Consider the following 27,559-nt stretch of genomic DNA (forward strand, 5'->3'; position numbering starts at 1 on the left):
TTGGCCCGTAACTCAAATCTGTACCTCTTATGCATCACGAATTAGAGCGAGCAGAACTTGTTACTGTTTTTCAGTGAATGTAAAATGTAAAAACAGTAGTGGCTTCCGTTCGCTCTGATTTGTCATACATAAGAGATACGGATTTGAATTGAAAACAAAAGTTGTAGTTAATAACAAAACCTACAAAAGCTCTATATATCATTTTGCGGAATTCTGTTGATAAAAAACAATAGGGGCAAATGAATGTAAATGAATGCACGAAATGAATGCAAATGATTTTCCATGCCTGCCTTTGACACCCATTTACTGTTTTCGGCAATCAAAAACAATTATCAAAAAACTTCGCTCAATGTATTTAAACGATCCCTTAGTCTTTCAGCTTTAATAAAATTATATTTTTAAGACTGAGTTATGCCGATCTAGTCTCGAATAACCCTAAAGTGCTAAAGCGACTTTAATTAAAAAATAAAATAATATAATAATGCAATGTGGCCGAGGCATAAAATAGCTATTAAAAAAATTGACACTCCTTACTGAAAACTGTCACTATTCGCCACTGTTTTGAATATCTTAATGGCCTACTTTTCACAACTAAAATAACGAATTAGGGAAAATGCTAATTAGATTTAGTGAAACTAAATAAACACAGATTGTTTTCTATTCATTATTTTGAGCATTTCGAGACTCATTGGACTCACAATGACCTGTCAAATGCTAAGAAAATAAACAAATCATACCCAAGCATCTATCGTGTGCAGCTGGATGCTATTTTTTCCAGCCGATTTTAAGGTTTTGACAGCACTAAAACATTGGAATCCTGTTGTTTTGCACACATATTGCCATCTTAACCTTTTATCGTCATCCTTGTGCGATTATAGATAATGTTGATCAATAATATGTTGTTAATTGTGATTTTGAAAGTATATGCTCTGTTGAGCATGCTTGGCATACACAGTTTTGCTCACGAACTGCTCATTTGCTAATAACTTTGCACAGAGTTGACGAAAAATAGTTCTGTTTGAAGCAGTCGATAGAATAGAGTCAAAGTTTTTTATAAGTATGCAAAAAAAATGAGATTTTATTTCTAGTAATAAACTATATTTGATTTTGCGTTGCAAAAATGAAGTGAGAAATCTCGCAGTACATCTCGGACTTTAAGTGTAAACATTCATTGGTGTTGATTCAAATGATAAGATTTACCTACTTTTTGCATGTCTACACTAAACTATGATCCTAATCTATCAATTACTTTGAAGAAAACTAAAGTTCAACAAGTGAGTGAAAAGTTATTAAGAAATGAGCAGTTGGTGTGTACAACTGTGCATGCCAAGCATGCTGTTGAGGTAAGACCGTCACTCGTTGAGTGGAGTAAGACCGTCACCCTATTTGGAGTGCTGGGTATAAGGTTGGGTCACAAATATTCACTCTTCATGGTACTTTCGATTTGTGTTGAGCCCCCCATCAGCTGTGCAAAGTTTGAAGAAATTTGGTTGCTATCTGATATTGCACCAGGATTTTAAAGATAGTCTGTGAACATAAAGAGGAACGGAATGAAAATATTAATTTGCTTGTCACTCATTCACACTTTTCTCAACATCGGATATGTTTGAGATTTATATCTGGCAACTCATGCAGAATAAATGTTTTGAACACTGCCAATCGATTTGACTACTGTGCAAAAAATTAACAAACTAATTAAGTTCAATAAATATGAATCAAGTTCTATGCACATACCTACAGGCATAATTTATAAGGTTAGCGAGCCAAAGACGGAGGAGCACCCACAAGGTGGGAAATCTTTCAACAGGCCTGATAGGACTAGAAACACTTATAATAATTTTAAAAATTTCAAATGAACTAAGTTTAAAAGACACATCTGTGTCACTTGATAATTCAAACATGTAAACCACACAACTTCAAGAAATAAAAATCATTTAATGTTAAAAAGAACGGAAGAGCATTGATGAATTCTAAATTCCTAATAGCTACCAGATTGAAGTGTAATGTTTCTAATGAATGCTTTCTTAATCATCATAAATATCCTCATTATTCACTAAGCCACGCAAACATATTATGTAATAAAAAATTAGAAAGAAAAAAAGCTCGTTTGGTAAAGAGTTCCGGTGTTACTCCATAAGAGTTATACGTGCGTCAATTTTTGTCACTTTCTTGTAATGAACAGTAATTAACAACATAACCTATTTAAACCTTGCTACCACACAATTTCTATTCAAAAATGCCTATACATGGGCTCTGCATTGGAAAGATAACCAAATTAGCTCTCTATTATTTTAAAACAGTCTTAATGCTTAAGGGACCGGGCTCACGCCCAATTCCCATACTACTTTTCATCACCCAGTGCCGATAGGTTCTACTTTTCGACACTCTTTTGAGTGAATTTTTTTTTTGCATACGAGCCTCGTTGGATAAACTACGACTCGTGCTGAAAAAATCTTCTTTTTGCAACATGCATAAATAGCTATTTCGACACTGCTTTGAATAACATAATGGCTTACTTTTCCGAACTAAAATAACAATGTCGAAAGTATTACTTTTCAGCACCTAGAAACGCAGAATGAAGATATGGACTTGCATTGTTCAAAATTGTGCTGGGGGTAACATGGTTTGATTACTTGCAATGACTTGGAGTCTGTTCATAATACAGGGGATACAAATTAATCCACCCATCAGGGTTAAGACCATACTACAATTATATTGGAATTCTGTGACGAAGAACCGTATAAATTCTTTGGAAAATGTCATCATTTCAATCACATTAAATCACAGTAAACATAAATATTGCCGTGAGAAGCATTCCTGTCGGTAAAATTTAAAAATGAAAAGTTGGGGAAATGGATGTAATGTCGGCCTGAATGTCCCTAATTTGGGCCCATACATAAATTCAGCAATCGACTAAATTTTCAATAGCGACCAAAAATATCCATTAGTATCGTCCCAATGACGAGTTCATCTAGATAAAATTGATAAATAGCAGATTTTTAGCGATGGGTCCAATATTAGATCTACAGGCCAACATTAGAGCCATTTCCCCTATTTAGAATATTAGATTTTATTCTTTATAATAACAATAACAATGTCGAAAGTACTACTTTCAGCATCTAGAAACGCAGAATTATTATGATATTGACTTGCATTGTGCAAAATTGTACTGGAGTGTTACATGGTTTGATTAAAATTGATAAATAGCAGATTTTTAGCGATGGGCCCAATCTTAGATCCACAGGCCAACATTAGAGCCATTTCCCCTATTTCCGTTTTAATAGATTTTGCACTTCATGATCCCTATACAAAAAATGGTAATAGTATACATTTAGATGTCTTTTGAATGAGTTCATACCATTTAAAGTGCTGTAATATTGTACTCGAACGTGAAATCTGTGTTGTTATACGCCAGCGAGACGTGGTGTGTATCAGCGGAGAACACTCAAAAGCTGCAGGTATTCATCAACCGATGCCTGCGGTATATAATTCGTCCCTGGTGGCCTCACAACTGGATCTCGAATGCCGAGCTCCATCGTCGATGTAATCAGAAGCCGATAGCAACAGAAATTCGAGAGCGAAAGTGGAGGTGGGTTGGCCACACACTTCGACGGGGCGGAAACGAAATCTGCAAGCAAGCGCTGGATTGGAATCCGGCAGGACATCGCAGCAGAGGCAGACCCAGGAGCTCATGGCGGCGGAGCCTCAATAAGGAAATTAAGCAAGTCGATAGGAATCTGACCTGGGCTCAGGTCAAGGCAAAAGCGAGCAGCCGCCCAGGATGGAAGTCTTTCACGTTGGCCACTAGCGTGCACAGGAATCTTGTTAAGGAGGGGCAATTTTTTCTTTTCTATGGTGCATTTAATCTGGGGATGGGGAGTACTTCAAAGTGCATGGTGGATGGTGCTGTCCATCCATAACTGTTTCCCTACTGTTCAATTTAGCTAATTTTATATATTTTTTGCTCCGGTGGTGGTTCATCTTCTGCAATGCAAACTGCTTTCAGAAAGCCAATGGAATTGGCAATTTAATCCCATCGACGATGCCGATGATGGTCGGTTCGTCAAATGGTTGCAAAAATATCCGAAATGGTACATTAACTGCAATGTTCTTGCCTTGGTGGTTGGATTCAGCTGAAGTCACATCAGATGGTGGTGATAGCACCGACAAACCGACATAAATGACCAATAAGAATTGCATACTCCTTTCGCATGCACACTGCCTCGACAAGTACAAGGTTCAAACAGCATAGCAGTGAACAAACAGTATATTGCTCTTGATCAGTGGTGTTGAGTACTTGGCACTGATGAAGTCTGCTAGTAGTAGACGAAATACGCGTATCTGTCAAAAGATAAGCAATTATAACGGAATTAAAAGGAAATAAACCAACACACTCAAAGCTCTTCATAAAAGTATATTGCTGTTTTTGTCCTTGCACTTGGCTTGTACTCCAGCAGTGCTGCCAGGCATTATGCTGGCACCGTCAAAACATACTGCCATCACCTGCTCCCAAGAAAACTGCATCGCTGTCAGGACCTCAGCAATAGTATTGAAGATGGTCGTCGCGTCTGTTTTCAACCACCGTCTCACACCCACGAATGTTTCCGTCGGCCGCTCATTATCAATATACCTTCCCTAATAAAAATTGTATGGTTAATTTGCTTAACGACGTGTTCTGGGTATCATCCAAACCATTTGTGGAATAGTTCAATGATTTGGGTTATCGTTCGTTTATGGTTTTTTTTTATTAGGGTTATGACTAGGTTAGGTCGCTCGTCTCATCTGCAATGATTGCCACTGGTTTTCCTCGCAACGTTTTCGCAATGTTCCGTAACATTGCATTGTGCAACGACGTAATCATGTCATTTTGAATACGGTTACTTGCGTGCTGGCAATTTTTGGCACCTTCCGCCAAGTGTTTTCCAGCACAGGATCGTAGTTAGCCACCAACTGGGAGGCACACTTTCCCAGAATGTTCACGAAGTGGTCGGCCACCTTTGCAAAGTATGCGCACAATATCGATGAAACGTTGCAATGAGCACTCATACATCTGGTTTTTACTGGAAATCCTATATGTGAGTGCTCATTGCAAGACAGTCTATATTACATGATATAAACCATACTCTGTACGGATTATTATATGCTGTTGTAGTTACACTTAACTTTTACCGTTGTGAGTCCGTTAAACTTGGTCATTTTCAGCGAATATTGTAATTCTATTTTTTAAAATTTTGACCTAAACGCCAAAGCCAATAGGATCATTAAGGGGAAGTTCACCGCTCCGAAAAAAATAATTACGTTTTGAGTTTTCTAAAAATATTGGGAAATGGTATCAAAAATCTAACAAAATCACATTTTTTTTCTAATTTTTCATGAAAAATTCACGTGAAAAACACATTTTTTATTAGTCAATATGGTATAAAGTTGGACTCAAAAAACCACAAAACATCGACTTTTCGGTTTTGCTGAAAGTTCAATTTTTTCATGATGATATAGAAAAAATATGATTGCATGTAATTTTTTTAAGAATCTTAGGAAGAAACTGATTTTCTTGGATTTTTGATATTTTTTCCCAATATTTTTAGAAAAATAAAAACGTGTCAAAACTAAATTTTTATTTTCGGGCCGGTAAATTTCCCCTTAAAAAGGTTTAACGATTGGAACAAAAGCGCACAAAACTATTTTGACTAGCGAGTACAGGATTGTTAACGGAATGACGACTTAAGCGAAGGATTGAGCATGTCAACCCTGCCGCAAAGTACCGCCAGTCAGCGTGACAGGAAATAATGCCGAAAATTCAACATGTTTTAAAGATGCTATAGAAGGACAAATCTAGTTTATTGCAACGCACAAAAAAGCTGCAACTTTTGAACCACGGTAACAAATGACTTGAAATTTTCAGAGAAGATTCTTAGACGAATGTTTAGTAAGGCAACAATAGACCAAGGTTCTATGGCAAACTAATATCAACTTTTCAATTAGGAAATCCAAAAGCTGTCTTTGAACTTTGTACAGTTGTGAAATAGTGTAGCATGAGAACAAACCCATAGCTAATTTACATACATATCCCACAGGCAGCAAATTATAATTACGCTTAAAGAAGCACACCTTCTGTGTCTCTACTTCAGTCTCTCTACTCGTTACCACTTTTTACCTCGCACAGCGAAACCCGTACCGGCCGCAGTGCTTTATGTTTATTAGGCGAAAAAACCCAATTTTGTAAAACTGCAAAGGATGCATTTATTGATGTCGCCCCAGCTGTCTCATAGGAAAACTGTATTCGATAACCCCTATAAATAAGAAACGCTGAAATATACGCAGAGGATTATTCGTTCTGAGCTCGACCCAACCGGAGGTTCTCCGATCTTGGCCAATCGACTACTCTGAACAAAGTAATAAGTATTTCTTACTCCTACGGGTTAAGACCTGTAGGTTGGCAAAGAAAGCCCAGGCATGAAGTCTACACGATTCTTTTGAAACTACAAACGAAGCGTAGTTTATGGCGACCGTGACATCCTCGGAATTCCTAGAGGTTCATTTCGAAATTTTTAGAATTCTATGAGCTCTTTTGAAATACTTCTCAATCTGAAATTATTTTTAGAACTTCTTGACTTTTACTCACAACACCTTGGAACTGAAATTCTCCTTATGTTTAAGAAGAATTTCCTCTGTATTCTCCAGAAATTCTTCCCAGAATGAGCTAGAAATAACCCTCGGAATTTCCTTGAAATTTTCCTCAAAATCTCTTTGGAATTTCACTCAAAATTTAATTTTCTCTGTATTCTTTTTGGAATTATCTTGGAACTTTCTGCAGGATTCACTCAAAATAATTCACATAATTTTTTGGAATACTTCCCAGAAATCCTTTAGAACCGTCCTCAGAATTCAATATCCTTGAGGTTCTTCACGGATTTTTTTTAGAACTCTCCTAAGAGCTCTTTTGAAATTCTTCTCAGAGGCCCACTGGAATTATTCTTAGAACTCTTCATGATTTTATCTCAGAACACCTTGGAACTGAAATTCCTTTAGAGTTTCAGAATTTTTTCCGGAATGAGCTAGAAATTATCCTTGGAATTCGCTTGAAATTTTGCTTAAAATCCCTTTGGAATTTCATTGAAAATTTGATTATCTCGGTATTCTTTTCAAAATTATCATGGAACTATTTGCAGGATTCACTAGAAATTATTCGCAGAATTTTCATGAAATCATACCTAGAAATCTTTTCTTTTGAAACTATCCTCAGAATTCAACACCCTTGAGGTTTTTCTCGGAAATGTTCAATAAAGCTAGCCCCTCCATTCACCAGAACTGAGCAATTTTTACACAAGGAATTTTCAATTCAGTTTGCCCCTCCATGCAGCAGATTGTTGCAAATCTTACACCAGAAATTTTCAATACAAGCTTGCCCACAGGTAATTTTAAACCAGAAAATTTGAATTGACCAGATCCGAATGTTCAATAAAAATTGCTTCTCCAATCTTCTGATTGGTGCAGATTTCCTTTTTCTATTTTCCACCAGACATTTTCAATATAGATTGCTTCATCCTATCATGCAGGTTTTCCACTAAATAAAGATTGCCGCTATTTTCAGATTTTTCATCATAAATCATAAATGCAAATTTTACACCAGAAATTATTTCATTTTCATTTTCATTTTGCAGCGTTTGGCGGGGCAATGGGAGCGCAAGTCAATCCAAAGCCGAGGATAAAGGACGGGTAATGGCTGAATAGTCTATGCGGACCACTTGAACGCCATGGGAAAAGGAAGGGATTGAAGAGGCCGGTTATTGGGGGGTTTTGAGGAAATGACATATAGTGATGCAAAATGTAAAGAAACCAAAAATCCATCTCCCACTGATTCATCCTTTCACATATATACCAAATTGATATTTTAAAGCAATAATCAAAATAAACAGACAATACATGAAAAGGCTAGTTGCCAGTTGCTTTAAAGGCTAGTTGCTTCCCTAAGCGGACCCTCCGCATCCTAACTCTTCTGTTAACCAACTAAATGCTACTAGGCTGTCTAAATTTTCTTATTTAAATTCGTTTGATGATTATGATATCTCTAGTGTAATTTAATAAATAATTGAAATCTCTAATCTACCTACCATGCTTTATTAAGTACCTGCACTTGCAAATGTAATCTAAAATTTAACGTGTTTCAAGTTGTTTTTGACTTTGACCTATATTTAATATATATTAGTTCGTCCCAGGTGACACCTTCAAGTGACTAAAATGCTTCACTTTGAAGTTAGTTTCCTAGCTGATTTTTAAATAACAAAGGGTATATGCTTCAACTACGCTCACACGTTTCCACTATGTCGCACCACAAAAAAAACGTATGGTTATGTCACAATAGAAGCACGCCACAGTGGAAATCCCGAGCCATAGTTCAAACACTTATCCCAAATCAAAATGAAGCACATATAAGATAAGTTGCAAAACCATGTACAAAAATGGTGTTTAACATTGTTCCCTGAGTAATACCTCAATGAAAACAACAACGAAAGCTTGTCACGCAAGTAGAAGGAACACTGTTGGGCACTTTCTGAAATATTTCAATAGTATAATTCCCTTGCAAACCCAAATAAATCTATCTGCGTAAAAATAAATAAAATAAGAGTGATTTGCGGCAAAACCCGCCAGTATCGCACCCAACGTCAGTGCCTATACGTAAGCGTACTACAACGCGGCTTTCAAATAAAGGAGTAACAAGTGTGATACTATCACTTCAGGCTAGAACTTTGGTTCTCTTATGCAATGGTTCATCAGAGAGGGGAAGCTCAGTAATCCTCATCGCATGCTCATGACGCTATTCTGTTACGGCATGAGCCAACGATGCCGGACCTAAACCAACCGTCTACAACGCTCCACTATGAAGCATAAGATTAGGCCCGCCCACCAACGTCCAGGTTAAAAAACTAGCCAAGGGGAGGGAAATTTTACACCAGAAATTATTATTAAAATTTGTTTCTCTATTCAGCTAGAGGATGCTAAATTAAGACCAAAATTTTTTCGAAAAGCTTGCAAATCCTTTCACCAGAACGGTGCAAATTTTCCACCAGAAATTTCCAATGTAGCTTAATTTTAAATAAAGCTTGTGCCTTCATTTACCATACCAGTGCAAGTTTTCCACCAGAAATATTTTGTTGATTTTATTTATCAGAGCGATGCAAATTTTGCACCAGAAATTTTCAATAAAGCATGCTCCTCCATTCACCAGAACGGTGCACCAAAATTTGAGAGTGGAGTTTGTTTCACCATACACCTTTGTGGTGTAATTTTCAGGCTTTGCCTCTTCATGCACCAAAATGGTGCAAATTTTCCACCATAAATTTTCAATGAAGCTTGCATTCATCAGAACGATGCAAATTATGCACCAGAAAAATGAATAAATCTTGCTTCTACATTCGCCACAGTGTTGCGAACTTTCCACCAAAGATTTTCAGTTAAGTGTGAACCTTCAAATTTTTAGCGTGATTCAATTTTTCCACCAGAGTTATTCATTTTGATTAGTCCCTCCATGCACCACCTTGATGATATTTGTACACCAGAAATATTCAATAACAAGCTTTTTCTTCGATTTACCACCACGAAGGTGAATTTTTTCAACCTTAAATTTACCCTCCATGAAACACCTTGAAAAAAAAAAAATTACACCAGAAATTTTTTGTATGCACCACTGTGGTGCAATTTTTTAACCAAAAAATTTCATTGAAGTTTGTCCCTTCATGCACCTTTGTGGTGCAATTTTCAGGCACCATCTCAAAGGAATTGACGCAATAAAAGGTTTCCAGTGCCCTTATATTATGAAATGATATTATTTTACCTTCAAATTAAGTTATCAAGAAAGTTATTTTATATCATAATTTTGTAAACGTGGAAATAAAAATCATAATTATAAAAGGTGGGGCAATTGCCCCACCTTGCCCCACCCTGTGCACGCCAATGACGTTGGCCCTTTGCACCGCTGGTGGTGCACAGGACCCTTAACTAAGTAAGTAATATTGTCTAAATATAGAGTAAGGTGGGGCAAAAGTTCGTTTTGGGGTTCTCGAAGCCCATGCAAAATAAAACTCAATGTTTTGGTGCTTGTTTGGAAATTATTTTAAAGTCAGACTTTCCCCCAAAAAATCACAAAAATTAGTCATGTTTTCGAAGAATTATAGGCAAAAGTTTGTTTCGGGATGATAAATTATAACATTTGTACCAATTTTGGGGGCGCACAACAATAAAAATTAGCGGCGCCGGTGGTGTAGTGGTAAGCGTGATAGCGTGATTGCTTCTCAGCTCAAAAGGCCTGGGCTCAATCCTAGTCGGCACCGTCTGGATTTTCTAAGGCATAACTATCTGATCACGCCTTCATTCTGAAGGGAAGTAAAGCCGTTGGTCCCCGGTCGGTAGCATTGGTACTCAGTACGGAAAACAAGATCGACGGAAATCAAATCAAGGAAAAAAAAACAAGAGAAAAATTCAATAGTGAAGGGATAATTTTATTTCAGGGCAAGATTGCTTTTTTCTTGAAGATGATTTTAGGAGCATCATATTTTTGATTAGTTACCATAAATGAAGTAGAATGTGACAAAAGCCTCGAAAAAATTGCGACCCCGTTGCATTTATTGTGGAGAACCACTATTTTCGAGTGGATTTCGTTATTCCCAAGTTTGGACAATATCTGGTCAAAAATAAGTGTAAAGAGAGAGCGAGAGAGAGAGAGAAGGATTACAAATTACCATTTAATTCCACTACCTTATTTGCTTATCATTGACAGATACGCGTATTTCGTCTACAATTTGCTGACTTCTTCAGTGTCTTGTACTAATATTCGACTGAAGAAAACACCGCATTTTACTCTCTTTATACATGAATTCCACTTAGACGTCCACATTAATCAGGATACAAATAAGTGGTTTCTTTATGTCCTTCACACCATTACGGGGCATTGAAAGATTTGTAATGGGAAAACTCAAAAACTGCCTTTGCTGTAAGTCTCCTTAATAAAGATAAAAAAAAAAAAAAATCAAAAACTGCCATTAAGTTTGCGATCTTTTTCCCCATTGCTGAATCGAACTTTTACCCCACCAGTGGGCCTAAAGTTCGGTTTGAACACTCTTGCGAAAAAATCGATTGAACTGAAAATGAATCAAAGCTTTGTAAGAAGAAGTTGTAAACCTTGAATTAGGCATATGCATCGAGTTTTGAAATATTTTAACTTTTAAAAAAATTGTCAGAGTTTTCTCTAAATCTACTTTTTTATGTACACATTTTGAGGCTTATGTAATCTAATCGCATTTCAAAAAGATCATAAAATAAAATTGACTTTAATCACATGATTGATAATTGAAGTCAAATGACAACTTTATTTAATTACTGCAGTTGCAATCACTTATATTACATCCACAGGACGCAAGTGTACCGAAATGTCCTGTCCCTGTCATGCCATGTAATTTGACAAATATTTCCGACATTAACTGACGCCTGGACGGCAGCTGGTAACAAACAGCATTAGCCACAGTAAGTGCAATCCCCACGTCCGTCTTTCCTTACACTCCTCACCCTTCACCAACTGCATTCAGGTGTGCCATCGGAAAAGTGACACCATATGGTTCTACCGGACAATACCCATCACCGATCGCGCCGGGCTATAGCAGACCAACCCACTTTTCATTGCCTGGCCGTTTGCATTTTCCGGAATGTGGCGTGATAATATCACTATTAAGTCATCATAGGTAAGTACATGTGTGATGCAGGGTTGACAAATGTTATTTTCACGATGAAGGAAAAGGTTAGCGTGATTTTTACCAAAAAAAAGTTCTTTCATTGTCAGCGCATGAAATGACGGTGATAAATATTTTTTATTTTTTTTCATGACAGGTCGTGAGTGCTTGGCGGAAATTACAATTATGAGCACATTTTATTGGTATTATTAATAATTACACTTACCGCGAAGATTTTAAAGATATATTCAGTTGCACCGTTGTTGATATTTTTTCTTAAATTAGCTTGAGATTTTTTGTCGTTATGATGACTGTTTTGTAATTTTCCTGATTTATATTAAACCTGTATTGCCGTTCTCACATAATAGTCATGCATTTTGCCAGCACTGGTCTGTACCTACATTGCATTGGGCTCCCGTTCAATCAGCCGATGGTAAAGAGTGGTGTGTGGTCTATGTTTATAATAAAATCATCTGCATAATTCAGAGCACTTTGTATTTGTTGGCCGGTCTACTTCAATAATCGGAAAGTGTCCCACTTCCCCCAGCGTATTCGGGCGATCAACCAAATGCAAGCAAGTATGTAGTTGACTTTTGAACGCATCAGGAAAGGATTGCTATTCACCTGGACTGTACTTGGTTCATTATGCATTAGCAAACCGAAAGCTTTTACGTAATCAACGGTCATAATCTTTGAAACAGCGAAACATGTGTCTGTGGTAACAAAATGTACGGAAAATGTATCAAATATTCATACGTGATAATAATAACTATATGCACGCATGGTTCCTGAATGCTACGGAATGAGGTTAGAGTGTATAATTTTAATTAGTCCACAACAAATCAGCTATCAAAGAAGTCTCAATGCAATTTTGTAATAGACGGAAACTATATTGTATTTCATTTTCTTCCCGATATATCGACTTGATTGATTTTGTTAGAAGAAAGTCATCTGAGCATTGAAAAGAAAAATTGCGGTTCATAGTCAATTATATTTGGCAACTGATTTTAAATTCTATTTGGACAACTGATTGGTACCAAGCAGAAATAGTCTCCTCAGAAACGCTTCTTTTTGCAAAAATAAGCCAGACTCACACCTAAACTATGAACGCAACATCAAAGCCGTCATCTCCCTTGTTATATTTAAGTGAATCCTGATAAATGCCACCACCGGCAAATGAAAGACGTCATGCGGTGCACTCGCACTCGACTGAATTCTCTCGGGATGTGTCCGGTTGTATCTCACGCATAGAAACAATCCGACTCGTTCACCCCGAAGGGGAATTATATTGAATTAGTTTTGATAATTTTTCATATCTCGGTGGCTTTGTGTCTACGCTGCTCGGCTGGTGGGTGCGTGCGATACGCCTTTTTGTTCCTTTGGGGATACCCACTATGATACAGCTACGACGCGATGCACGCGTTTGTACGTCCCCGTGATCTAGCGGGACGAAAATACCAATGGCAACCAACTTGGCGACGATTATTTTATCCGGTAAAAGTTGAAACCCTACACGTGTATCTATGGCGGGAGAAAATGTGTGTTTTATGCGCACTAATTGGCGAGCAACGAGCGAAATTGAGTAAGCCAGGGATTTGCATTGACTGTGGGACTTAGGGGAGGAAGGAATTCGGAACTTATAGTTGGAATTATGCCTTGAACTTTTGAAACGAGGTTTGAAGAAAGAAGAAAAACTATTGAGCTATGGATTTTGACCCAAACGACAATTTTCAAATGTATCAGAATCCTTAGTTTGAAAATCTAGGGCATGTGATTTTTTGGATCGCAATTTCCAATATTTTTCAAAGATGCTGCACTTTAAAAAATATTAAAGATTGCGATTGTTCGTTTCAGAATTATGCATTTTTTTCCTTGTTTTTTATTGAATTTTATTTTATGTAATGTTTTTTTTCTATCTTGATGATTTGAGCAGGTCCTTCAGATTCCAATTTTTTGTATGTATCTATAACTCGACATTTAGTGAAAACACGGAGTGTGGCTCTACAGTGTGAACATTTTTTCGGGAGAATATTAACTTTAATCTGCCTTTTCAACTAAACAATAAATCGGACTTATCTCCTACCACATTTTTTTTATCCTGAATGCTTTTTTTTTCGAAAGTTGAAGGCTATATTAAAAATTACGGAAATTATGTTTATCTGGATCAATTTGTCTAGAGCAGTCAAAAAATTTAACCCTTTTTTGAAGAGGAAGTGAAGTTTTTCGTGTATAAGTGGTGAATTTTAGTGTATTTTTTTGGTGTGCATATGATTCTCACACAAGCAGTTTTCAAACCGAAGTAAAATTTCTACTACTGTGCTAGAAAATGGTTTGTCAGCTTGCTATACAGATTCTTTTGGTCAGGCTCGATGAGATCGTTCTTTTTATTTATAGAGCAGCCACGCTTACACGCTTACACGCTTACACGATCTTCTCCGATTTGGATGATATTTTGTTATGGACAACCAACCACTGCTAAAATTCGGCCATTCTTGTACTTACGAAAACGTCACTTCTAATCGCATTAACGTCTGAGACAAAGTTATAGAGAGAAATAAAGTCTTTTCAGGAAAAATATACGTGGTTATTTTTTGAGTAATTTTGAGAAAAAAAAATGTAAAAAAGTTATGAAAAATTAAATAACAAAAAATGTTCGTATTCAATAGTTTTGATTTTTTTAAAAGCTTCTGAAAAATGCATTTTTTGTATAGAAATTAAATTATATGTAAATTAAATATTTACAAAAAATTTGGATAAATAGTTTTTTTTTCCAAATTTTGACTTAGTTTTTGTACAATATTATTGTACAAAATGCACAAAAAACTATTTAAATTGTCACAAATTTTGTTTTCTTGGCAAAACTTACAAAAAATCTTTTGAACAAATAGTTCAAAAATTTGACCAAAGTAGATATTTTACGATATTTTCAAACTTTTAGTTTCCAAGGTTGTCTATAATCCAAAAGATTGGATTTTTTGGATTTTTTTTTTCTTTGAATAAAAATCACTGGACAAGGACATTTTTTGTTGTTTAACGTTTTATTACCTTTTGATTTATTTTTTTTCTAAAAATTTCATAAAATAAATTACCGTTTATATTTTTCTTAAAAAAATACTTAACTTTTTCCTGCAACTTTGTCTCAGACATCATTGTGATTAGAACTGACGTTTTCGTACTAGGATATATTTAAAAATGCCGAATACGCCATCTTGGAAAAAAAAAACAAGGTTGAAAATGGCCTAGATTTAGCAAAAAAAAGCGCATAACAAACATTTATGTAAAGTTTCATGCACATTGGAGAAGGTCGAGTCTAATCAATTTGTCATTTGGCGTGGAACTGCTCTATATTTATTATTTATATTTTATTTCAATGAATTCATGTGTAAAATTTTCTAGATGCCATCCATAATTTTTAGAATTGCATATGATTATTATAAATCTTTGGATATTTTCAGCCCTTGGCTGATTGAAGCATTACATTAAAATTTATATTATTAAGATGTGTTAAGACCCGTAACGCGGGTAGATCACCTCTCGAGGGTTCGTTACCGTGGTGTAAGATCTTCCGTACTTTGTTTCTAACCTCTTCCTGTTGATTGCTATTAGACCCGGTTTTTTCATTTTCCGTAAAGGGGAGGTTAGGACTAGCGTTCCTGTTTCCTTTTTCGTTTTCCCACTTTCTTTTTCAAGCTTTCATCTCTATGGCGAAAAATGGTGCTATAGCCATGAGCCATATATGCTAGGACAACAGTTATTACTGTTCTTGTCCCGACCGCCATAGGAAAATGAAGCATCTCTTAACCTTTTTAGACTAGATGTTCCCAATCACCAACGAATTATAAATAACAAAGCAGCGTACGATACGAGATGTCCACTTTTCATCCATTTATTTCATTCTGAAGCTTCGTGATTAAATCTTCGATTTAAGCAGGTCCTATGTTTCTGAATCATCTTGCCCCTTAAATGTCGCTCAGTGTATTGCGCATCTCTGATGTGTCAGACAAGATAGATGAATTATGGAGGAATATACATCATTGTCCATGGACTGGCTGTATTGGTGTTGGATTAGATTAAATTACATTGTAACGATTGCTCCAATTTTCACCAAACTATGTCAACGAAACTATTATTTAAGTGCAAATTCTGGTCCAAATTTCAGAAAAATCGGTTCAGTCTAAATGTAATTTTTTTTTCTTTATTTAACGTCGGTCTCTGTTCCGCAATCTAGTGCCAATCACCGACGGACATCGATTGCCATCCATTGACGGCAATCGAATGTGCAGGAAGGCAGCTTCCACACCTGCGTAGGATATCGCACCCATTCAACACACATGGGCCGGGACCAACGGCTTTACTTCCCTTCCGAAGGAAGACGTGACCAGAGATTTTTATGCCTCAGAAAAATCCCACCGACCTCGGCTGGGATTGAACCCAGACCCATCGGGGTGTTAGAAAGCAGTCACGCTTACCACTACACCACCGGCGCCGGCACGGTGTCATTACAATGGATTCTTTTTAGCGGCGCCGGTGGTGTAGTGGTAAGCGTGATTACATCTTACCCAGTAGGCCTAGGTCAATCCTAGTCGGCGCCGCTGGGATGTTCTGAGGCATAGCATCTCTGATCACGCCTTCAGAGATCTCATAATTGTGAATCGCACGATTTGTTCAATGGAGTTTATGTGATTTATTACATAGAATTCATGTGATTTTTCAGTGTACGGAATGTTGCCTCTATTTTTTATTGCCATTTACTATAGACTTCTCTGTCACCGTTAGTATTAATGAGCAGTTTCAGTAATACATACGTTTTACTGGTTGAAAAAAAAAACAAACCGCTGTCAAGTCGAACACTTTGACAGCTGATTTCGTGATTGAAAATAATAAACAAATCGATTTTACACGGCTACACTAGCTAGGTTTTTTTTCCTTGATTTGTCTTCCGTTGATCCTGTTTTCCGTGCTGAGCACCAATGCTACCGACGCCAAGGCGGCAGCTCCCACTCCTGGACCCTACCTATCGACCCATCAACTCATGAACCGGGGACCAACGGCTTTACTTCTACGTAATCAGAGATGTTATGCCTCAGCACATCCCGGCGGCACTGACTGGGATTGAACGCAGGCCTGCTGGGGTGAGAGGTAATCACGCTTACCACTACAACACCGGTGCCGCTCACTAGCTAGGTTGTATTAGTAAGATCTTGCGTCGAGAAGTCAATTCAGTTGTCATAATGGCGCCAAAGCAAAGGAACTACGTATCGAAATTTTGCTCGCGCATAAGCAAAATCCCAATTTTTCCTATGCAGACTTGGCAAAATCGCTGAAAGTGACCAAATCGAAAGTGAAAAACGTTATTAAAGTGTTTGGGGAACGTCTGACGACTGCTATGGAACCAGGATCAGGAGGAAACCAAAACCAGGATGCCGCAGCGACCGGTAGAATAGTGGTCAGCGTTTTCAAGTGTAATCCTAACCTTTCCACCAGAGACGTCTCAAATAAGCTAGAAATATCGCACACAACAGCGTAAAGAGCCAAGAAATGAGCCGGACTGTCAACATACAAGGTTACAGTGACACCCAATCGAGATGACAAGCAAAACATCACGGAGAAAGCACGAATACGTAAGTTGTATACGACGTTGTTGACCAAGTTTGATCGCGCGAAGCCGGATTTCAAGCAGCTCCCACGTCAAGAGTTTTACACGGTTACCGGAAAAGGATAGGTTCAAGATAAGTTTAAGCAGTAAAAGTTGTCAAAGTTCCCGAAAAAAACTTGGTTTGACAGGCGATTTGCACATGGGGGCTTTTTTGAAGGAACACAGTTTAAGTCTTTAAAGTTTGGTCATGTATATAATAACATAATCAGTGTGCACTTAGTTATATTTGACCAATTTTTGACCGTTCCGCCCTTTAGTGTTTTTTGAGCACTTCCGCAGTTGTTAATTGAGAGGTTTCTAAGCGTGTATCATTTTTGGATTAGTACTTATTGTGTGGCAGGTACAATCATACCCAGGGAAGTTGGGAAATTTTATTATCTGAAAAATTCCTAAAACGGACTGGTAAACGAGTCCAGCTGTATAGCTACACCTTTATCAACTGAGGTAAAGGAGACCTCAACTTAGTGTTCTAGATGCACTTGCACAGCTATTAATTGAGAGCTTTTTTATGCCAACAGGGAAATCAAGAAAATTTCCAACCCAAAAGATTTCCTCGGCCTCTCCGGCTTGGTAATACCGTGACTAGGCTATCTGAGGCCCGCACTCGAACAGATTGTAAAATATAAGAGGCAAAAGTTCTCACCGCTCAATGTATGTCCTGTTCGAAGCATAAACAAACATTTCAAAACCCATAATTTTACAAATCTTCCCTTTCTGAATAAACATCATTGAAAAACCGGTATTTATTTCTATTCCAAATATATTCAAATTGTTATTATCACAACACCATTTGGTACATTCGCATCACGCACCGGCCATAAATACGACCGGGAAGCGAAGGTCGAGGCGTGACCTGATCCGCATTGCAACATATTTTTAGCCAGCGACGAACGCTACACCATAGCATACAATCGTACGCGTGTGCAAAAGTATGTCCTTTCATTCAGAGTCACAACCTTCTCGATCGAATCCCTCGAAAAACAAGAAGACAAATTCGTAAGCCGCCACGTGTCGGTACCAAAGAGAAAGAGAAACATGAGAACAAGTGTGCTTTTCTCACATGAAAAGTCTTTTATGTCCCGTTCCTGCAGTATGGAGGCTGAGCCATGTGGATGAAAAGTGATTAATGTTTATCGATTATCACGTCCCATCCGTACGGAGCATCGTCCCATTTTTTCTCTCGTTATGTCTCGGGTGTTCAAAATGTGCTAGCTGGCCACCAACCGTATGAGAAATGTGGTGTTAGTGGAGAACCATAGGCGCACACGTGCCGCTAATTTAATTACTGGTTTCCACCGGGATTGAATGCACTTTTCGGTGGAGTGGCTCGTTGACTGAGGCGGGAATTATGCACGTTGGCAATCAACGACGGGTTTTGAAAGTGATCACGTGCAAGGACTATCCAACAACTATTAGGGATTTCAGACAAGGGCTTGTAGATTTGCTAAATGTGTGCACCCGGTCGAGTGTTACGATAAAATCAAAAAGGACAAGTTAATTTCAAAAGATTTATTTGCATTTCAGGGCATTTAGAGGTTCAGTTTCATCTTTTTATAATTCAACTAAGTATTATTCGTGAATCAATAGAAACAGGTTTTAAATTGGTATTCTTTGCAGTGGCGTAGCGTGACTGGGTGACACCCCTTATCAATCAGATCATTTTTTTTTTCATAGAAGACTTTTGGATTGAAAAAATGCGTATTTGGATATAAGGCGTGTGTAAATTTACTTAAATCAGCAAGACATTTACAAAAAAAAAAACTAGTTCACATGTCCGCACTCAATGTCAAAGCCAATTCTTTCTTATTTCAAAATATAAGATGCTAATTGTGCAACTCTATTATTATTGGTTGTAGCATATATCAGGAATGTTTTTCTATGTTCAAACGTTTTTTTAATGCTTTATTGCTAGTGAGTCGTTTTTTAAATCAGTTTCACGACTTCCACGACAGTTATCGACAACACTCTTAGAAACCTCGAGACGAAGTCACAAGAATCTCCCGTGAGAAGTTGGAATGATTTGCGGTCGAAGGTTTAAAAAACTTTCAGGAAATTTACAGGATTTGGAAATACTTCTGAGAAATCACAAGAAACTATTCATTATCATTATCCTGTCCAGTGACATATTTAAGGGTGATACCCAGCGAGGATACCACTGATTCTTCGAAATGAATACAAAAAATGAAAAATTAATACTAATCTTAAATTATTATTTTCGAATCAGCTTGAATTTTTTCCACTAAAAGCCAGACTGGTTGAACCCGCAGGGAAAGACTTGAAAACCTCACATTAATTTTAAATGGACAAATAGCAACCTTTATACTTTTTTCTTCAAGTTTCTTTTCCATGAAATTCTCGGTCCGTAACCACCCTTTGAAACGTCCAAAGGAGGTAAATTTTCTTTTTTTTTTTTTTCATTCTTCCCTTACCCTTGTCAACTTTTATGAACTCCTATCAACGTACATTTCTTTCAGACACTTGCTTGCAAAGCAAGCTTCCGACTCTGTCCAACTACCATGCTTTTGCCGGTGGGGAACGGCATCATACTTGTGTGGTTTTCAGGTTTGGCCTCATCCCGAGCTATGACTAGTGCGTCATCTAAAAAAGCAAATACTAACAACTCGGCAAACAAACAAGCAAGGTTTCAACTTGAGCCTAACCCGAGGCGTGGTTTTCGAGGTAAACTTTTAAAAATATAACTTATATCCTTTTTTGCCTTCATTCTGTTTCGGCAAACAAACATTTTAAGAGGAGGAAATGGGAGACCCACCTCTTCCCCTTGTTGGCAACTTTATGTTTCCAGCTCATACTCTTTCGCTGAAGAAAAATGCGCCACAAGCAGTGTGGAGCATTTTTCATCCTTTTTTTCCTTCCCTGGAAAGGGCACAACAGTTTGTATTTGCTGAAATTTATTACCATTGTTTCGTTGAAGCAGAATTTGCGAAGCCCTGAGTTGTTTGGAAAATCGCCGACAAAATAAGCACGTGATTTATTAATTCTCTGGAGATACACTACTGAATTTAAGCGACTGCCGGTGGTGACCAGCCCTGAGCTGAATACAAAATGAAAAGCTTTAAGATGCTAGGAAAATTCCCTCGTATGGTAAGAGTAGCATTGGAAGTGGAAAGAGAACACCATTTGAAATGATGAGCTGTAGGGATCTCATGCATAAGATAGTTCCATTTGCATATGGGTTATGATTCGTAGTTTTGCTATCGATTCGATTCACTTTGCTGATATTGGGAAAACTCTTTGCATAAAACTCTATCGGTATAGCATTTGGAAACGGGTAGTCGTATTTCTCCGTTTTGATAAATACGATATATTTTTTGTTAAGGTATAGTTCGGATTATATATTAATAATTCACAAACAAATTATTTAGATTTTGAGAATGAAAAGATAATCTATGAATTTAAAGATTTTTTTTTTGACGTTGGACTACGTCTTTGATTTCTATATGGGGGTACACTTTGTGAAAACCGAAAATGGAACATGTAATAAATTAAGAAAGATTTTGAACGTTAATAACTCAGCTGCCCCTGGTCCAATTTCAATAATTTTATCACCAATCGATCAGAAATATCGCTACGCATCGAATGTTGATTTTCAACAAAAAACTATTGAAAAACTGGTAAATGTCCAGCATCGTCCAAAAGCGTCGAATTAACTAACAAATCCATCAATTACCTACATGCATATGCTGCTTCCCCAGCACAGTCGTCAGAGAGTAGTAAGGAGACGAAACAAGTCGAAGTGGCATTCGCCTCCGATCCTCGGGCGCGTGCGAATAGGGAGGATGGAATTGCGTAATATTTTGCACACTCATCGCCATACTCAGAACCACACGCTCCCAACGACCACACCACTGTGTGGTGGTGTTCGGTCGTCGAAATTAGTAGCAGCAGTAGCAGTGCTTTCGGCGTCTGGCGTTGAAAATTGTTCTCCAGTAACAACGAAAGGCAGCGAGCTGCGGAGCCCGCATAAGCAACCATCAAAGGGGGAAGAAGCTGCATCGTTATGGTATGGATCGGAGTCAGTAGCTCTTCGTGAGTCGCTGCGGATCGGTCATCTATGCCAAGCATGTCACTCTCGCTCCAAACGACATACAGTTCGACAGCCTCATCCGTGTTGAACACACAGCTCAGAATTACTCAACCATCACTACAAAACGGTCCTTTTCAGGGTCACCAAAGATTTGTTAAAGAGTATTACATATTTGGACATTGGTCAAGGTCATCAGTTTCCGCAAGCAGCTAGCTATGAAGGCTCAACCTGGTCTCTATATAAGGTGTGGAATTGTAGGCCCGAATGTATTGGTGAGATTAATCATCGTCCGACCATTTTCCAGAACACGCTGGTAGGAAGTGTTAAAAATCCATATAGAATTTGAGAGAAGTGGGAATAATTCGCTTTGGGTGTATACTCAGTCCCCAGAAAGCCAATAAAATCAAATTTTTGAGAAAATTAGCTCTCACGAGTTCAATCTCTCGAAGTCCCTCCTATTTTACATATTCTGCACAAACGATACTTTCCCCGCCCCATTCATATAATTCGGAAGGAAATCCTGTGAGGGGTTAATTGAATACTATTTAATACCAAAATGCACAAAACTTAAAAATTCATAAATAACAAAAAATTCAAAATACACCTTTTTAAGTCGGGTAGATACATCGAAAATACTCAAGTTGACAGTCCCTTGGATTTTCTTCATCAACTTTCTCTTTGAAATAAATACTACAAATTTGATACGCTTACAAATAAAAAACGGAAAGAGTTAAGATAATGGATGATTGATCAATTAAAAGAACTAAATGTTCACATTTGTTCCGTCCACTAGCGGTGCTACGTCAAGCTTCCGTTCGTGCCCCTAGGCACAGACCCTTCTACTTTTTAACTTTGCGGATGTGAATATTTTGATTTAGCAGCATACATATAAGGGTGCTTCATTTTGAAAAAGTTATGAATTTCTGATATTCCCGTCTCAAGCTCGATTCATAACCCCAAAATATGAGCTTGTGCAAACAATGGTAAAGATTGATCGAGGCTTAGAGGTGACGCAAATGATTTGAATGTTGTTTGGAGATTTCGGTGAATTGGTATGGGAAAAAAATGTTTGCGATTGAAACCAATCTTTCGGACACAACACTCAAAGTCGTTTTTTAACAACATAAAACACTTATATTTTACGAGAACAGTTTATGTTATTACTCAAACACAAAACGAATATTTATTGGCTCTGACGATCTATATAGCGCGACGGATTATTTGGTCTACTCGTTTCCGCGTCCTTAAGTACATCCGCTAAGAACTGACCAAGATTCACTGCACCGACTCAACAAACGTTAAATGTGCGTCAATATTTTGGTCTCATTTAATTTTTTTAACTCTTTATTTGTCCCAAATTCAACATAAATTACATTTTATTTTAACCTAGGTGCTCCAGCTACTACAGTAACATACCAGTCTTAATTATTATGATATATATCTAAATGTTTTTACATTGTTTCTGCCTTGGCAATTCCGTATTTTAAACAGGTTTTTTGAACCTGCACGTCAGTATAACAATTGACATCATAAAACTAAAAACTAATACTAAATCTTATCTAGGTATAGAAGGAATTAATCGTTTACATTTGGCTTGAATGCGAATGTTCATGCCAATTTTTGGTCTAGTACTAATCTAAGATATTTCTCTTGACTTGCCCAAAGAAATCTCCATTTTTGCAAATAAGAAGAGAAAATATCTAAACCTTTCTGCAGTCTGCTGCAAATATCACGAAGACTTCTTCCTTTAGCAGAAATGCCTGTGTCATCAGTAAACAAAGATTTGTGAAAACCCTGGGGCAAATCAGGAAGGTCCGAAGAGAAATTGTTATACAATATAGGCCCAAGAATGCTACCCTGAGGAATTCCTGCTCTAACAGGTATTCGTTCAGAATTGGAGTTTTGATAATTTACCAGCAGAGTTCTGTCAGTAAATTTCATAATAGGGGAAATGGATGTAATGTCGGCCTAAATTCTCCTAATTTGGGCCCATACATAAATTTAGCAATCGATTAAATTTTCAATAGTGACCAAAAATATCCATTAGTAGTCTAGACACGTTCATGTAGATAAAATTGATAAATATCAACTTTTTAGCGATGGGCCCAATCTTAGATCCATAGGCCAACATTAGAGCCATTTCCCTTATATAGTGGAAAATTAAAACTTTTCAATTTAGCAATCAAATCTTCATGCCAAACACTGTCGAATGCTTTTTCTATGTCTAGAAGAGCAACTCCAGTTGAGCAGCCTTCAGATTTGTTTGAAAGAACTAAGTTGGTAACTCTTAAAGGTTGATGAGTAGTTGAATGCCCATGGTGAAATCCAAACTGCTCAACTACAAAAATCCAGTTCGTATTAACGTGAAGCATAATTCTATTCCAAATTATTTTTTTTTTAAAGTTTACTTATTGGATGGTAGCTAGAAGCTTCAGCTGGATTTTTATCCAGCTTCAATATTTGAACAACTTTTGCATTTTTCCATTTATCAGGAAAGTATGCCAAATGAAAACATCTGTTACATAATTCTACCAAGAAAGGCAAGGTACTCTTTGGGAGTTTTTTTTTTAAGAAGTATAAAAATATTCCATCATCACCTGGAGGTTTCATATTTCGTTTTTTTAAGTTACAGATCTTAATTCGTCCAAATCAGTCCCCCAGGAATCATCAAAAATATTTTCCCAAGAGAAAATTTTCATATAATCCCGAGCAATCTGATTCTTAATAGGACTAGTAAGACCCAAACTGAAACTATGGAAACTCTCGAATTCCTTAGCAAGTTTCTGAGCTTTTTCCAAATCAAAATCAAATTCTGAGCTTGTGATCAAAATTTTACCACTTTTTTTAAGCGGCTTTTGATGTTTTTTTTTTTTAATTTTTTTGTGAATTTCGCTTTTAATTTGTTTTTGCAAATCCCGCCAGATAACTTTCATGGCAGGATCGCGTGTTTTTTTATATTGCCTCCTACGAACATTTTTCAGACGGATCAAGAGCTGAAGACCGTCGTCAATTATAATTGAATCGAATTTAGCCTCACATTTTGGTACTGAGGCAGTTCCTTCTTCAACTATAGAAATAGTTAGAGATTCAAGAGCATAATTCTCATCATCTTTGGTTTGCAAAGGAATACTTGGATCAAAGGTATGTTCCAGAAATGTCCGATATTGCTCCCAATCAGGTCTATGGTAATTAAGAGTAGAGCTGTTGGGATTAGAAATTATTTCTTGGGATATTTCAAAAGTTACTGGAGAAGATCAGAACCGAAGTCAGGATGGGTAACCAATTGGCTAAATACTAAGTTGACATGAATCAGTTAAGACCAAATCAATAGTTGAGAGATTTTCTTGCTGAAGAAAAGTAGGTTGGGCTGTTTGGATATTGAATAGTGTAATAACCTGCAGAACAATAATCAAACAGAAGATTACCATTGGAATTGCTTTGGGCATTATTTCATGAGCGGTGTTTTGCATTAAAATCACCAATAATCAAGAATTTAGATGACGGGTAAGTTTCTCACGGTTGCCCTTGAGAACATTCTTTTGCTGACCTACGCATTGGAATGGCAAATAGGCAGCTTTAACGTAAGTTGTCCAAATTTTGTTTCAACAGAAACTCCCAAAGTTTAAAAAACTTTGGTTTCAAACGAAGAAAGAATTTTCATTTCGATAAATGAAATAATTTGGGTCCCTTTTAACTTTATGGTCAGGTTTGAGGAACGTTTCAGTTATAACGGCAATATGCACGTTGTGAACTCTCTAAATTTAAAAGCCATTACGTTCGCAAATTTAACTCCAGTTTGAATAACATCAAACATAGAGTTAGTTTTCAGCATATCGGCAATCATGCCAATTAATGATTTCTTTAAAAATTCCATGTTAGGAGCAGTACCCAAGTAGCATTGCAAGTTTTATCGAGGTGTTGAGTTATGCTTTCTAAGTCAAAATTATCAAAATTTCCGTTAGAATTATGTTGGCATAGCAGCATAAGTAGCTCCATTTACTCGCTGAACAGTGCGGTAACAGAATAAAATAGAAATTTATACTTTTCTCCTAATCGATTTCCAAGCAGATTACTATAAGAATCCGAAGGATTACCACGGGTAGGGTCCAAACAAGCATCGAAGAGTCAAACAATGTAGAAATCTTACATGTAATATTGAGCACTGTAAAGTGCTGTTTAATTTTTTTTTTAACTTTAGGCAGCAAAAACACTTCCTTCAATAAAAATCAGATAGATCCGCACGACAAGACAGCACGATGCGAACTGTAATGATAATGCTCGTAAACATTTATGCATCAGCATGATAATTCTACATTTAAAGGGAAGTTCACCGCTCAAAAAAATTACGTCCCGATTTTCTTAAAATATTGGAAAATGATATCAAAAATCTAAAAAACATCGAGTTTTTGGTTTTGCTGAGAGTCCAATTTTTTTCATGATGAGATAGAAAAAATAGTTTTACATGTATTTTTTGTCATCTCTTCTTGGATTTTTGAAAAGTTTTCCCAATATTAAAAAAAAAAGAATAAAAACCTACTGAAATATTTTTTGTTTGTTTTTGGGCGCAAACTTCCCCTGAAAAACTTAATTACTCGATGGAAATCAGGAATAATGATCGATCTCCACCACACATCAGACTTTTATCCTTCAATAATTCCACATAATTGTAATTCCAAACCTTTCTTATTCATCTTCAAGATGGATGTTTGGATATACTTTGCTGCAATAAGACCACTGAAAAAGCACATGGGTTTCGTAGAACATTAGAAAATATTTTCAAAAAAGTAACTGATAAAATCGGATCATTACTGTAATATGTTGGATGGCATTTATTACGTGCAAAAAGGATTACATTTCCAGCGTTCAGAATCATAAAGGCCAAACTGCTTCGATTAGCTTTATCGATTCCATTCGTCGATTTTTTTTTTTCGATTTTACAGGATTAACATTTCTCGGTGCGTTTGCTGTTCCTTTTACTAGCCAATACAGCCTTTTGGAAACTGTTTTGGAATTTTTTATTTCGGAAAAATGGTTCACTTAATAATAGTATTTCAAAGAGAAAATCGATGTAGAGAATCATTCACCTTAGTCAGGCCCTCATAGATCTGATTACACTAGATTTGAGTTATTGTCTAGTCACTGAACATTCGTAATTATTACGCATGGCAGCAATACGCTCCAATTCCATAGACAACAAGGGCTCCAGTCATAAGCAACAACTTCGGATTTATCATACTCTTGTAGACGTGATTTAGGTTTGAAGAATGCTTTAAATCCTCGATAAAACTTGTAATGTTTATTGGGACTAGCATAGTACGCATTAAGTGCACTAATGAGAGGAGTACTGTATCTCACCATCAACGGCCCAATGTCAACGCCATGTTGCTTTTCGTTATCCCTACAAAGAAACGAAGGAAAAAATAAAATAAACGTAAATAAACCTAAGAACCTTGGGGGAATCGCATGCGCAGACCATTCCCCCCATGTTATCTCATCGTGGCGGCCCCATCCCATCCATGGAAATTGTAGGATGGGACGACAGCGCACCGTACGTACGCACCGAAATACTTCCACGCTACGCTTTTCACCATCCACCCATTACTGTTTCAATGTCCACACACAGATCCTGTGAATTACTGTCTGCATAGAATACGTCCCGTTTACACTCATGCAACAACAATGCATTGAGGGAGGACTCCTCCATCCCCCAGCCGACTTGAAGCATGATCTAGTGCGCCGGAGGAAAACAGATTTGTTACATGAATTATTAACATACCATTCTGGTCGACTGTCTGTTTTAACTGTATTTACTCAAGTAGACAGTTTGACGAATTCATATCTCCTGCAAGTAGGATCTTCTCATATACGCATGAAAACCAAAACATAAAACAGTTATGATACCTTGGATTCCCCACTACAGTTCTGTTCACAATCAACCTGAAAGCCACTCGGAAAAAGGAAACCGCACAGACAGCGCCCACCAGAATCAAGCAGAGTTGTTGAATCCTATCTGGAGTGGTTGGACAAATATTTGCACACGCTTTGATGTTGATGTGCCCCGCTCCGCGGTTCCGGCCCTCCATCATTGAACCCTCCTCCTCTGCCATAACATAGGGAGCAGTGTGAGTGCGCGATGAC

General features: G+C 37.2%; 1 protein-coding gene across 1 annotated transcript in view; it reads right to left on the reverse strand.

Moving 5' to 3' along the window:
• Positions 1–27,559, reverse strand: part of Lim3 — a 116,399-nt gene that overhangs the window by 46,546 nt on the left and 42,294 nt on the right. The gene's annotated exons all lie outside the window — the stretch shown is intronic.

Source organism: Ochlerotatus camptorhynchus, unplaced genomic scaffold, assembly GCF_037179485.1.
Source record: "Ochlerotatus camptorhynchus isolate MF236.1 unplaced genomic scaffold, CSIRO-AGI_Acam_v1.1 ptg000211l, whole genome shotgun sequence".
In the NCBI taxonomy this organism is placed as follows: domain Eukaryota; kingdom Metazoa; phylum Arthropoda; class Insecta; order Diptera; family Culicidae; genus Ochlerotatus; species Ochlerotatus camptorhynchus.